This window comes from Cornus florida, unplaced genomic scaffold (assembly GCF_030987335.1).
Source record: "Cornus florida cultivar Cherokee Brave unplaced genomic scaffold, ASM3098733v1 CherokeeBrave_3.0.0_Hap2_Chr06, whole genome shotgun sequence".
Taxonomy (NCBI): domain Eukaryota; kingdom Viridiplantae; phylum Streptophyta; class Magnoliopsida; order Cornales; family Cornaceae; genus Cornus; species Cornus florida.
The window spans coordinates 82,302,051-82,315,792 of NW_026775576.1; the positions used below are offsets into that span (position 1 = coordinate 82,302,051).

General features: G+C 35.9%; 1 pseudogene; it reads left to right on the forward strand.

Moving 5' to 3' along the window:
- The first annotated feature begins 497 nt into the window (after window positions 1-497).
- Window positions 498-13,524, forward strand: LOC132314439 (uncharacterized; annotated as a pseudogene).
- The last annotated feature ends 218 nt before the right edge of the window (window positions 13,525-13,742 follow it).

Consider the following 13,742-nt stretch of genomic DNA (forward strand, 5'->3'; position numbering starts at 1 on the left):
AAGGAAAGTGACCAACATTGTTGATTTGTTGTGTAGAGGGGCCCACGAGCTTGTTTGGGAGGCCCCCGTGCCATCCACGTCACAGATCTGTGACTTTTCGAATTTCACCTCACAGTTCGATCGATCAAACTTTTTCTCAGATCGGTCTGTAATAGATCGATCTCACTTGTTCAGGATCGATCGAACTTGCATCGATCTCACATTTTTGTGATCGATCGAACTTCACAGATTTGCATCACACACTTCACACACCATTTCTTATGTTTCATGCTATCTCATACATGCCCAATGCCAGTATTTTCCACATTGGATGCATTCCATACTTATACTGTCTAGCATACTTCACATCATGTCACTTATTCCTCGTCAATTGCATAGATTCATGTTCCTTATCTGTTTTGTCTATCTTATTTGACATCCATAATTCTATAAACTTTGCTTTAATTCGTTATACCGGCACTAACTTCCTTTTTGAGTTTTCTTTTCTTTTGCAAGCCATGGTTAGGGTCAAGACTGTTGCCCGTGGACATTATCATCGCAGAGTCAGGCGGAGATTAGACGACCAGGCAGGTCCATCTCATGTCCAGGACCCCATTCCTGAGCCAGAGCAAGAGCAGATACAGGACCAACCAGAGGTAGATACAGCTCAGTCCCCATCCGCTGACTCTAGATTATAGTCTTCGACTAAGGCATCTTCTTCACAGGCTGATGCTGAGGTTGAGCATATACCATCTCCATCACCACCACCAGTTCAGCCAGCCCAGGACTTAGACCGGCCATTGTCGAGATACTCACGCCTTCAGGTGGCGTATGAGTCGGTCTTCGATATAGACTTCTTCTCCCAGTCTGTTCTTACCAGAGCAGCATATGATGACATAGACCGGAGGGGCATTTCAGCTATATTAGCCTCTGTTACTTATCCAATGTACCCGAGGTTAGTTCGGATGTTCTTCTAGAGCTTCTGACCTGCCCCGAGTAACCTGAGGGAGCTGTGGACTACCATTGACGGCCACCCTATCAGTATCGCTGTGGACACTCTATCCAGATCTTGCCAATGTCCACATGTCTGCCCTCCTGATCTCAAGGCTACATATCCTACTCTATGGAGGCCTTCCTATGTCGACATGGCAGTGGCACTCACAGGTCACTATACAGCTGGTGAGACTTTTGCTATGCGCACTTATCTGCCAGACGACCTGTGGTTCTTCGATTCGGTTTTATTCCGAAATGTATTCATGGCCGGCCACAAGATACAGAGGTGCGGCGACTATCTGACAGCTCTGTACGCTTTCTATACAAGGCATTGGCTATCCATTCCTACACTCATCTGCAGCGTTATGATGAAGTTATATGTTGATCACATCAGCAAGGCCAAGCCCAAACGGGCTAAGTTTCTCCCATTTGGCCATCTTATTACACAGATATTACGGAACCAGCGCTATCCCTTCCAGCACTGGGAGCGTATTGAGGCTGGGGCCTGCTTGTTCAAGAAGAAGGACTGGGATAAGAGCTATAAGGCTCTTATCAAGAGTTTACAGGAGGATACTGCAGAGGCAGCTAAAGAGCTTGAGATAGAGGAGATGGAACATGCAGTACTTGCAGCAGCAGCAGAGCAGGCAGTGGATGATGTACCAGTCGATCCGGCTGCCATGCATATGGATATTGATTTAGAGCAGCCCGCAGAGGACCCAGAGCATCACTCTCCGGTTGGGTAGTCCTTTCATGATGAAGAGCAGGCTCAGGATCATCATTCTCTCGATCCAGCAGCACCTGAGGCTCCAGTTCAGATACTCAGCTTCGAAGAGCGTCTTCAGACTCTGGAGGATGGCATGGTTTCTATCCGGGCTGATATTGCTTATCTCTGCTCAGACGTCATAGTCGCATTGTGAGATCTATCCAGAGACATCCGGGGAGCACACCCTGCCCGTCCTACCTCCTCTTCATGATTTTTATATCTCCTTCTTATTTTATATCTATGATTTGACTGTTATATTTCTGATACTGTTATTTTTGAGGTCAGCCTGTCGGCCTTATTACTTCGATGTACCATATATTGTTCTTATTTTATACATGCTTTGTTTTTTGGATGTCATATTGTCTATTGATATATCTATCTGTCTGACTCCATCAGGTGCATCCCAGTGACTTCAGTGAGAGAGTGCAATAAAATTTTCAGGACCATCTTTATTTCTCTCTCATTACTTTATTTGACTATCCCATTTACACTTGCATGTCCACTGTACACTGTTATTATCCCGTTTGTTATCTGATGAGTTTTATGCTAGTGCTATCTTTTCAGGACCACAGTTAATCCCAAGTTTGGGGGGGCTATGCCACCTACTTTGGATATTTGTGTCCCGGCCATTCCTTGCTTAATTGCACTGGTATACTCTTTCCCTTTGTTCTCTTTGCACATTGAGGACATTGTGTCATTTAAGTTTGGGGGGTAATGGTATTAATTGCAGTATTTGCTTTCAATTCAAAATTTTGAGTATGAATTATGTATTTGAGGAATTTTCTATGATTAGTTCATAACTAGCTATGATTTTAATCTTTTGAGGACTATATTGCTTAAAATTTAAAAATTGCTTGACTTGGGAGTCCAATACTCCTTGTATGCCTTGTGGATGCCATTTAGGAATAAATTTTTTAAAAGATTGATATCTTGCTTGCATTTGTGGTCCACATCATCCTGATTTTGTGATTGTTTTGAGATTCATTCTAGTATTCTACACTAGCACAGACGCACACTAGTATTCATTTATGGGGTACATGCTTTGTTGATTATTGAATTGGTTATATCCCAATTGGGCTAGTAGTGCATTGGAAGCTTTCATTCTTAATAAAGGTGGATAACAACCCCTTTTCACTAAGTAGCCGGGATTCTAGTCTCATCAAGCACTGAATTTCTCGCGCCGAAAGGTGGAGGGCCCAAACTCTAGGTTAATAATTGAAGTTGTTATTCTAAATATAAAAAAAAAAAAGTTACAAAAGCAATAAAAAAGTGAGGACTTCTTCCAAAAGGTGAGAAGTGAGAAATAATTAGATGGAGGTTATTTTGATTTGTAACCTAGTTGATTTGAGTTTCTAAGTCCTTAAGGGTGTTTGAACACCTAATGCCCTAAAGCCATCCGGTTTGGGAGTCATTAACCTAACACTCAACCTCATGGATCGCTAGAAAGCTTAATAGATCAATACATTGCACTATGCTTCCATCTTTGATCCTTAGGGATAGAAAAAAGAAAAGAAAAAAAAAATCGAGTGAAAAGAATAAGCGCACCTAGATGAATAAAGCTTTAATAAAAGATCCACTTTTTGTCTTGATGATCGGTACTAAATTTGTATGCTAGTTTGAGGATAATAATGTGATCATTTCTTTAGTTGGCTTAAATAGCAACATATTTGATGCCGGTCCACTTAAAAAGGATTCTAGAGTTGTTTTGATTTGCATGCTCATTTTCTTGATGTGTGGAGGACCATACTTGCTTGTTTGATATTGAAATTTTGGGAGATTGCTTGGAAATGTTTGAAAAATTGTATACTTGAGGTAATTTTCTTCCAATGCTTGTTTGCAATATTGGTGTCTTTTTTATGATATTGAGCTTAATGTTTGTGGGTATCATTTTTGGAAACCTTCACGAGACTTCACTCGTCCACTAGGGGTAACCTAGGGGTTTAAAAGGCTTGTTGCATACGCTAAATGTAATCATGTTCCCTACGAAAGTGGCGTTATCCATTTATTGCTTTCGACTTCATAATTGTATAGTTGTTCATTTCATTTCCTTACTTTCTAGTTCATTGCTAGGGATTAGTAATATTTAAGTTTGGAGGTGTGATGAGCGCTTAAAAGTGTGCATTTAAACCTCTTAAGCTTAAGTATTCTAGGACCTTTATCTATCTTCCTTTCCCGTTTTAGACTAATTTCGTGTTATTGCCCTTTTTAGGTACTTATCCCAAAACAAGCTAACTCAGCTAAATAAGAGTATAATTGAAGCAATCTTGAGATGAATCAAAGAAGGAAGCAAAGTGGGAGCAAAAGAAAGCAAGTGGTGGAAATTCAGTAAGTTCGATCGATCTCAGGAAATATTCGATTGATCCAACTTTGATCGATTTCAGCACTTCAAAATGGATCTGAACTATTTTGTCCTTATCTAAAAATCCCACAAAGTTCGATCGATCCAACTTTCTTCCAATCGATCGAAAAGATTCCATCTTATCCAGTTGTACCACCATACCTACCACTTTTGTCTCTTTCCAAAAAATACCAAAATATCTCAGATTTGTCTTTATCCAAAAAGGCGCCGCCATAGAGGATCGATCCAGCTTAAGTTCGATAAATCTCAGCTATGTTCGATCGATCTCAGAGAATGTTCGTTCGATCGAACTTTCCAAAGTGCGAGAAAATTCAATTTCCAGCTCATTAAAAGTTGTCTCATATCCAATCATTGGGAGGAATATTGGTGTACGAGTCCAGGTCATTGGGGGTGACATTTTAACCTACCTATATAAGGAATATGAGCCATTCTTGAGATAAACTTGAAAAAAAAGATTTTGGACACAATTGACATATCATATTCTTTGTGAGGAAGAAAAGAAGAGAGGAGGCTAGAGACACAAGCTTAGAGTTCTTCCATCAACCAAGAAGAGGAACAATTTCTACCATAGAGTTAGCCCTTGAGGATTGGAGGACAACATCCATGAGTAGCTAGACATCCTCTTGGGGCTAGAGTTAGCCCTAAGCATGCTTTCTACATCTTGATTTATGTATTTTTTAGGGGATTTGTATTGTGATATATGTTTTGACATTTTTATATACATAGATCTTGTTTATTCAATGATTTGTGTGGTTTAATGCTTCCAATTGATCATTTCATTCTATCCATATGTCTATGTATGCTAGAATAGATGTTCATGTGTTTGTCTCTAGATTTTGTATTATTGATGCATGTCTATGTGTATTGATGCTATAGATCTAGAGATTGTCAAGACATAGTGCTTAATAGAATGTTCTTGCGGTTTATTTGATGGTTCATACTCATTTCTTGATAGATTGTGCCTCTCCCTTAGTTTAATTAGTTTAATTTCGTGTCATTAGCTTAATTGTAGTGTAGTTGTAGTTTAGATGTTAAATGGGAGGACAATCCATGCTTGTTGTTTGATATTCCATACTTATGAAAACAAGTAGCATATGTCTCTAACCTTGTGATGTGTTTGAATTGTGAGCTTAAAGAAAAGATTAATGGCTTAGTTTGATATATTGTGTTATCCACTATGTTGCTTAGACAATATATACTTAATTAGTCATCCATACTTGTTGAAACAACCACACACACACACTATTGTTGCAATACATGTTTTTCCCCTCATTAATCATTCATTAAGGGTGTAGAAAAGTTATGTTTAGTGGTGATCTCTAAACCCTAAGATTTCTCTCTCTTATTTTCTCTCTATTGCATTTAATTGTTTACTTTAGTTTAAATTGCATCTTAATATAATTCAATCACCAACCAATCTTTTGATCACTCGACCTACTAACCCTAATCTCGATTCCAGAACCTAATACGACCCACCAATCGCTTGGGATGATCCCTACTCGCCCTAACTATTTTTTTAGTGAAAAGTAGTAGTGGCAAATTATAAATGTAAAACTTGGCCACACTCATCTTAGTCCATCTCTTTGCAAACTTTTTGGTGCAACACGACGGCACCACACCAGATATTCTTGCCACTTCTATGCTTCATTTCACTTTATTATTGGAGATGCTCCTTTTTAACAAATTTGCCTGTTATTTGTATGTTGCCAGCACTTCTTCGAGTTGCTAGCAACCTCCATGAGTTTGGGACCAAGGTTCTAAAACAAAATGGTGGTACAGTTACGTTTAAAGGCCCTTGGTTTGCTAATATGGACATGCTGATCACTACTGATCCTGCCAATGTCCACTACATCTTGCGCAAAAACTTCTCAAACTATCCCAAAGGCCGGCCATGAATTCAAAATGATCTTTGAAATGTTTGGAGATAGGATTTTCAACAATGATTCAGAGTTGTGGGAAAGACGTAGGTAAACACCATGCCAATGGTCAACCACGGGAAGTTCCATAACCTCACAGAGAAAAGTAGCTGGCAGATGGTGCAAGAAGGGCTAATACCGGTACTTGATTGCGTCTCAGGCCAAGGAACTGAGGTTGACTTGCAAGAGTAATTTCATCCAAATGAAGATAGTTATATCAACTGTAAGGACCAAGTTTTTTTTTTTTTTTTTTTTCTTATAATTATTTTTAATTGCATTACCATAATTCATGAAATTGTAGTGTTTATATTATGCTTGTAAGCATTATTTTTATTTATGGGACATTATTGCATTTTGTTATGTTGTGGGGCCTATGGTTGACTAGTCGGTGAGATATGTGTGGATAAGAATGTGTATGATATGTATATGTGTGTATAGAGAGAAAAAGAGGGACCAAGACTAAACAGACCCCTTTATCTCTCTCTCATCCATCACTTTCTTTCTCTCTCACCTCCATATCCATATCCATTTTCTTATTTCTTCAAGCTTCCACCATCAATTTGGCATTCTTCCTTAATGATTCTCACCTTGTGTTAGAAGAGAAAAAGAACGGGGACATTGGTGGCTACAAAACCCCTTAATCAATTTCAGATTTGGAGCACATTCTTCATTTGGAGTAGCTAGGGTTTGCTCCTAGCTTGAGGTAGTGGTGTATTGTGCTTATAACCTAGGAATTCTTGGGATTTTATGACCATTGTGTGAGTTGTGCATACACTTGTGTGTGTGGGTTGGATTAGAGAGCTTATATAGTGATTTAATTGCATTCCATAATGTTTCATTGAGTTCTTATATTAATTTTCATGTGTAACATGTTATTTATTTCATTGTTGACATTATTGATATTTATTAAAGTGCTAGATCTTTGTGTGTGCAATTACTTGTAATTAAAGTGCCTTACATGTTAGGGTTATTCATTGAATTATCATATGTTTGTTATCTTGTAAGGGTTAACTTTGAAGATGTGTATTTCTATGATGATATTAAACTTTTACATACTTGAAATTTGATATAATGATAATATGAAATCATATGACTTAAAATACCTAATTTGTTGACATTGCATCAAAGAGTATGCCATTATAGTGATTTGGACCATAGGACATGAATTGTGTGATTAGTATAATTTATATGCGCTTATGAGTGCAATTTGGGCATATCTTGGTATATCGATTATTTTGTGGATTTGTTTGTTGATTTTGCGAGATACTCGGGAGTTGTTAATTTGAGAATACAAGGGCTTGACGCTCGCGAGTGAAACATGAGTTTCCCCACTTTATATTGGTCATTCGGTTAGTTTCCGGCGGACTAGTAATCCGAGAATGATTATTTTTATTTAGGCGCATATCATGGCTATGTGACCGGGAGTGTAGGTGTTGTAATGTTTATGATTTTTGTCATTTTCCATTTTTCGGAATTTTTCTGTTTTACGAGGGTATTTTAGTCTTTTCTCGTTTTATATGCCGGACACCATGTGGTGTGCCAGGTGTGTTAGAGAGTTGATTGGGGCATTTTCTTGAGTTCAGGGCTCGTGAAAATGTAATGGTCGCCATTTCGGCATTTTTCATTTTTCGGGTCGAGAGGTTCCAAATAGGACCCGTTACCGGGATTGTTGTGTACGAGGGTTATGTCTATTGCATTTCTTGCATTATTATTTTTGAACATAAATTATTTGTCGTGTGTTAATTGGTGTGGTGGTGAATTAGTTATTATATAAATTTATATGTAAGTTTATGTTATTAAAAATAATTATAAAAGAAAAGAAATAAAATGGCTTAGCCATTACCATTCGGCAGATTCACGACCAGTCTCTTTTGCTAGAAAATATATATATATTTTTTCTCCTTTTCTTCTACAACTTCTATCTTTGATTACTCTTCAACCACTTGAAATTTTTTGGTGCCGTTTGCGGCAAATCGAAGAGCTCAGTGAGATCTACGTGTGAGTACAAGCAATTCATCATTTGGTGCACTATAAAGATTTCGAAATTCTAGGGTTCTTGGGCTGAATTTGGGACTTTTCTCAATTTTTGAGGTAGGGGTCTCTAATTCATGGTCTTCTTGTACTTTTGTGAATCTATTTCTTATAAATTGTTCAATTGCATGCTTAATTAGCAAAAGTTCCTGAAAATTGTTTAAATGCCATATATGAAATTATGACAAGGTGTTAATTGATTATATTGTATTTAAACATGCTTATGTGAAATAAATTTGTGAATTGTATATTTAAATTGCTAGCAAAAATGGGGAATGAGAATATGAGTTGTGTATTTTTAGTAATTTATAAATTTATTTGAAAAAGTATGTGGAAAATTTATGGTTGAATTTATGAAATGAAGCATGAAGCATTCATGCATCTATTGGGAAAGAAAAAAGGGGAAAAATGTTTTAAAATAAATGAAATTGTGGAAAAATATTTTCAAAGGTGTTTGCGAAAACCAGACATCTAGGAGGCGCCTAGTGGTCCGTGTTGTTAGTGTAGTCTAGAAGGGAGTATGGTTGAGCTAACTAGGTCGGATGCGACGCCTTAGAGGTGCCCTGTGGTCGTGGACATTTAATCAACTCTCCATTTGTGACGCATTGGAGGTACCTTGGATCGAATTACACTAACGGTTTAGAAGTTGAAACGGAAATATTTCAAAAAATAAGGAGTGACATTTGCATAATATTGCACTTCATGATATTGTGGTAAACTTGTGATTGGTTGATATTTGTTACATATTTGTTGTTGTGGTTAAGAATGTGCGTTTCCCTATAGCATGATCCCGTTCACTTTTTATCTATTCATTGTAAAGATTCACGGGGATATAAGAAGTGTGTCTTAGATACTTTCTACTGAGTTTATACTCACTCCATTATTTTTAACATTTTTCAGGACACGAAAAAGATGTGGCGGACGACGATCCACCACAATTTTAAACGAGCTTGGAGATCTATTTTATTTTGCTATCTTTTGTAGTAGAATCCTAATATTTTGTAAATGTAATCTTAATTATTTTGTGAAACTTTAGTTTAATTGGTATAATGTTGTAAGTTATGGACTTTTAAATTTTAGCTACGTTTTATGGAATGTAATTTGATGTAACTAAGGTGTATTCCTTGTTTGGATGAGATGGAAAAACGAGACTTTTCATATGTATGTAATCATTTTAGGAATATAGTATAATATTTGTATTATGCGTTGGGACATGATATATTTGTTTTAAGGCCCAGTGAGGCCATTACATTTTTATGTATTCCAACAGGTTGTAGTGGGACTTTTCTGTGGAGGTCATGCCGAAATTTTTATATATTTTATTATTATTATTTCAACAGGTGTGTTCCGAGTTATCCCATTAATTGATTTCGACTTTTATTTTCAAATTGACATTTATGAGTTATTGCAACTTGTGGATTTATGTAAAGTACGCTATACTGTTTATGCTTGTCTTAATGAATGGATTAATATTGTTTATGCTAGACTAGGATGATCCTATTTCGGTTTCCCTTGGGACTAGACGTTATGAAGCATGTTCCTTATATGTTTGGCCATGCTATGTTTGTAGAATTTTGAGAAACCTAATTTATATTCATAAGACATTCCTACGAAGCAATTCGTTGCTCACCCCGTTGATTCTTATATTTTTCAGGAAAAGGGCATTGCCCAAGAGAAGGTTCTTCATCCCTAGCTTAATTGGGATCTTGATAACGTTTTTGAGCTACTTGTGATAATTGTGACATACATTATGTAGCTTAGTTTTGGACTTATATTTTGACTCATGGTGTAATTGAATGATGTATTTGATGACACATGTATATATTTTCAAGAAGAGAGAAATAGCTTAAGAAATCACCCACGTATCTTTTGGATTTCTGATAGAATTTTCTCTTATCTCTTCTCATGTAATCTCACAATATTATTCAGCACTTTATATATTTTTTTTTATTGGTTGTAATGAGGCCATGAAGGTTATAATTTTTATTTGAATCATATATATTGTTTAGAAACTATGTTCATGAAACTGTATATTTGAATCATATGTGTGTGTGTATATAGGTTGGATCAAGTTCAACAATTTGTTATTAAAAGTATTCACACATGGGTTATAACCATTGTCTTCTTGATTCTATATACATGCATCTTTTAAGTCTAAAGTAGTTTTCCTTATTGTAGTCAAGGCCGGGTATTATTTTTGTGTCCACATAATATCATCACCATTGTGTTGTCGTCCATATGGGTAATATGGTAGTTCAAATCATCACCACTGTTTTGCCAACCATGTCAGGAGTATTGCGACCAAACATTATTATATTTTTATTATTATTATTTTTTTAATTTAGAAAACTACTTTTATTATCATCAATTTTATTATTGTTAGTTGTGTGAGTATTAATATTTGATTGAGAGTATAGAGAATGACATCAGTTTCTCTATAATTAATTATTTAATTATTATTTTTAATTATATATATTTTTTATTTTTTCGCGACCCGATGGGGGTTGATATTTCCCCAAGAAGTTCAATGTTACGTCACATGAAATATGGTCTGAAACGTCAGGATTTTCAAAAGGAGTGTTTGTTGAACTAGAGTTCACTCATCACTGGAGAGTTGGTCTTTGGCAATGAATTATCTTTATGGTTTTAGCTGTAACCTTCTGAATTAGAACCATGTAATCGCAACTTGATTAATTAATGCATGAATAAAATTGTTTGTTGCAATTTATCAACAACCATATAGTATTTATGTTGCTAAATTCGGATTAAACTGACTCCTGAATTCGCCATTGAGATTACTATTAAGGCCTCTGTGGCTGCATTAGTGATAAGTAAGAATATACAAGACATGCTGAAATTCCCAGTCTATTCTAAACCAAGTTAAAATGGTAGTATCGCATAGTACTAAGGGCTAGTTTGGTGTCGTGAAATGGAATGACAATAGAGGTGGAAAAGAAATGAGAATGGAATAAAATGGTCATTTCTTTTGTTTGAAAGTGGAATGATTTTGATGGAATGACCATTCTTCAAGAATAGTGAGAAATGATGGTTCTAACTTTAAAATTGGCACCAAACACGAGAATAGAAAAAAATAAAAATAAAAAAATCATTTCATTCCCCTTTCTTTTATTTCATTTCACCACACCAAACTAGCCCTAAACTCTGTAGTTTAATGGTTCAAAATTTTCCACAGTTTTCTCCATTATTGAATAAAAAAAACACTGGCTATATTTGGCTATATTGAAATTGAATCCTGGAATTAAAATTAAAGAAAATTTTAGTTTAATTTTTTGAGTTGTTTTTCTTCAATTCCTTTCAATTTCAATTTCGAAACTTCAATTCTATGTAGCTGAAAGTAATCTAATTTTTTGAGTTGCTTTTTTTTTTTCTTAATTCCAATCCTGATTTTAATACTCCAATTCTGTACCATCGTGATTGTGATTGGCCGTAAAGAAATGCTTATTGATTGAAAAGATGACTTTGTAGAGCCATCATTAGTTCAAGAATTTGTCACGTTGTCTTTGGGCTCAAATCCTAAGCCACGTGGGTTGGTTGGTTAGTCAAAACCAACCTGAATTTAAGGCAACTTAAAATTATGTTGACAACTACCCTGATCATCTTTATTTACCTTTATTTAGGGTCCGTTTGATTACATAAAAATCAATGATGAAAAGTGAAAATAAGGTAAAAGAAAATAATTTTTTTAGAATTCATTTGATTCGCATGAAATTTTTCCAAGAAACTTATGAGAAAATCGCATTTCATAATTTGGATAGCACGAAAATTAATAGAAAATATTATAATTTACCTAAATTATTCATTTCTTATTAAATATCACAATAGGTCTAGAAAAATTTATATTTAATAAATATTTTTATATTTAAAAAAATAAAAATAATATAAGAATCTAAATAATAAAATTTTTGGATACTTGCATAGAGAAGAGTAACTATTATAATATTGACCAACTCACCAGTGACCGAACAGTACAAGCCCCTATTCTACAGAGATTGAGAAAGTTAGGGGTTTGGGTCTTTATGGAGTCACTTTTTAACTTTTTCTTTTTAAAGTTCTCTTATTTTTTTTATTTTTTATTTACTTCTATTCTTGAAATTCTTCTTTTTAGCTTGCATATTTAAATAATTTTCTTCATTTTTGTCTTTTAAATTTTATGGTGGTTATATTATATATATACATCGTATTGTTTTTTTTTTTTTTTTTGGCAGCATGGCGCCCACTTGAAATCGTGGCTCCTGCAGGCGTTTCTTGATGCTGAGGAAACCATATTCTATAGGCCGTATTGCCAGTAAGCTTATGGAAGTTGCAAAAATGGCTTCGAATTGGCAGAGAGAAGATGCTGAGAAATGCTTTGCTGGACATTGATCAATTTGTGTACCAGTGCATGTCAATGAAGCGCGAAGAAAGTGAAAGCAAAGCCAAAATGGTGGAGCACCAAGAGGAAGAAGGTACTTATGACTTGTAATCAGGATTCATGAAAGCATACAAAGGAAAGAGTGGTGGTGATCGATTCTGACAAGTCTCTGAGAGACACCTTAGTGAATTCGATGTTTGCGGGGAAAGGAGGCATAAGTGCCCTCAGTCCCCTCACTTGGTTTTTCTGGCTCATTTCGACAAAACCCTTCAGCACAAATCAGAATCCGAGAAGAGATCAAAGCGAACTTGCATGTCAAAGCTAGAAGGCTTGAAGAGTCGCGTAAACTAGTGCAACTCCACGGAGCTTTGTGTGAATCTCTAAGATTGTTCCCGCCAATATTTATAGAGCATAAAACCCCACTTGAACGAGACTTCCTTCCAAGCGGCCACCGCGTTGATCCTAGTACAAGGGTGTTGCTATCTTTTTATTCAATGGGGAGGATGGAGACGGTGTGGTGGCAAAGATTGGTTAGACTTCAAGCTGGAGAGGTGGATTTCAGCACGAGGATCGAGGAGTCAAACATGAACCATCCTACAAGTTGGCAACCTTCAATGCAGGACCGAGGAGTTGTCTAGGTAAGGAGGTGACTTTCATCCAAATGAAGATAGTTGCATCAACCATTATTCATAATTATCAGATTCCAAGTCACAGAAGGTCATCATCCTGTTTCCCCCAAAAATTCAATATTACTCCATATGAAGCATGGTCTCAAGGTCAGGATTACCAAAAGGAGTGTTTTTTTTTTTTTTTTTTTTTTAGGTTTAATCCAGAAGATCAGGTGGTCTTCGGCAATGTTTTATCTTTATTTTTTGGGAAAATTACATATAAATGGAGTCAAAGTTTCATATTTACTTAGAGACTGAGTCAAAGTTTCATATTTCTCTAAAATGGATTGCTGAGATGGCACATGATTTTTTACTGTTTAGAAATTGTGGTGCCTAAAATACCCTTCCGCGAAGGTATTACTTTTTCTTCGAAGGTACTACTTTTTTGAACTGAAGGTACTACTTTTTGGTGTCCAGGTACCATGTTTTTTAAACACCCGCGAAGGTACTACTTTTTCTCCGAAGGTACTACTTTTTTGAACTGAAGGTATTACTTTTTTTAACTGAAGGTACTACTTTTTTGTTATGGAAGGGCATTTTAGGCACCATAATTTTTTAAACAGTAAAAAATCATGTGCCACCTCAGCAATCCATTTTAGAGAAATATGGAACTTTGACTCAGTTTCTAAGTAAATATGGAACTTTAACTCCATTTATATGT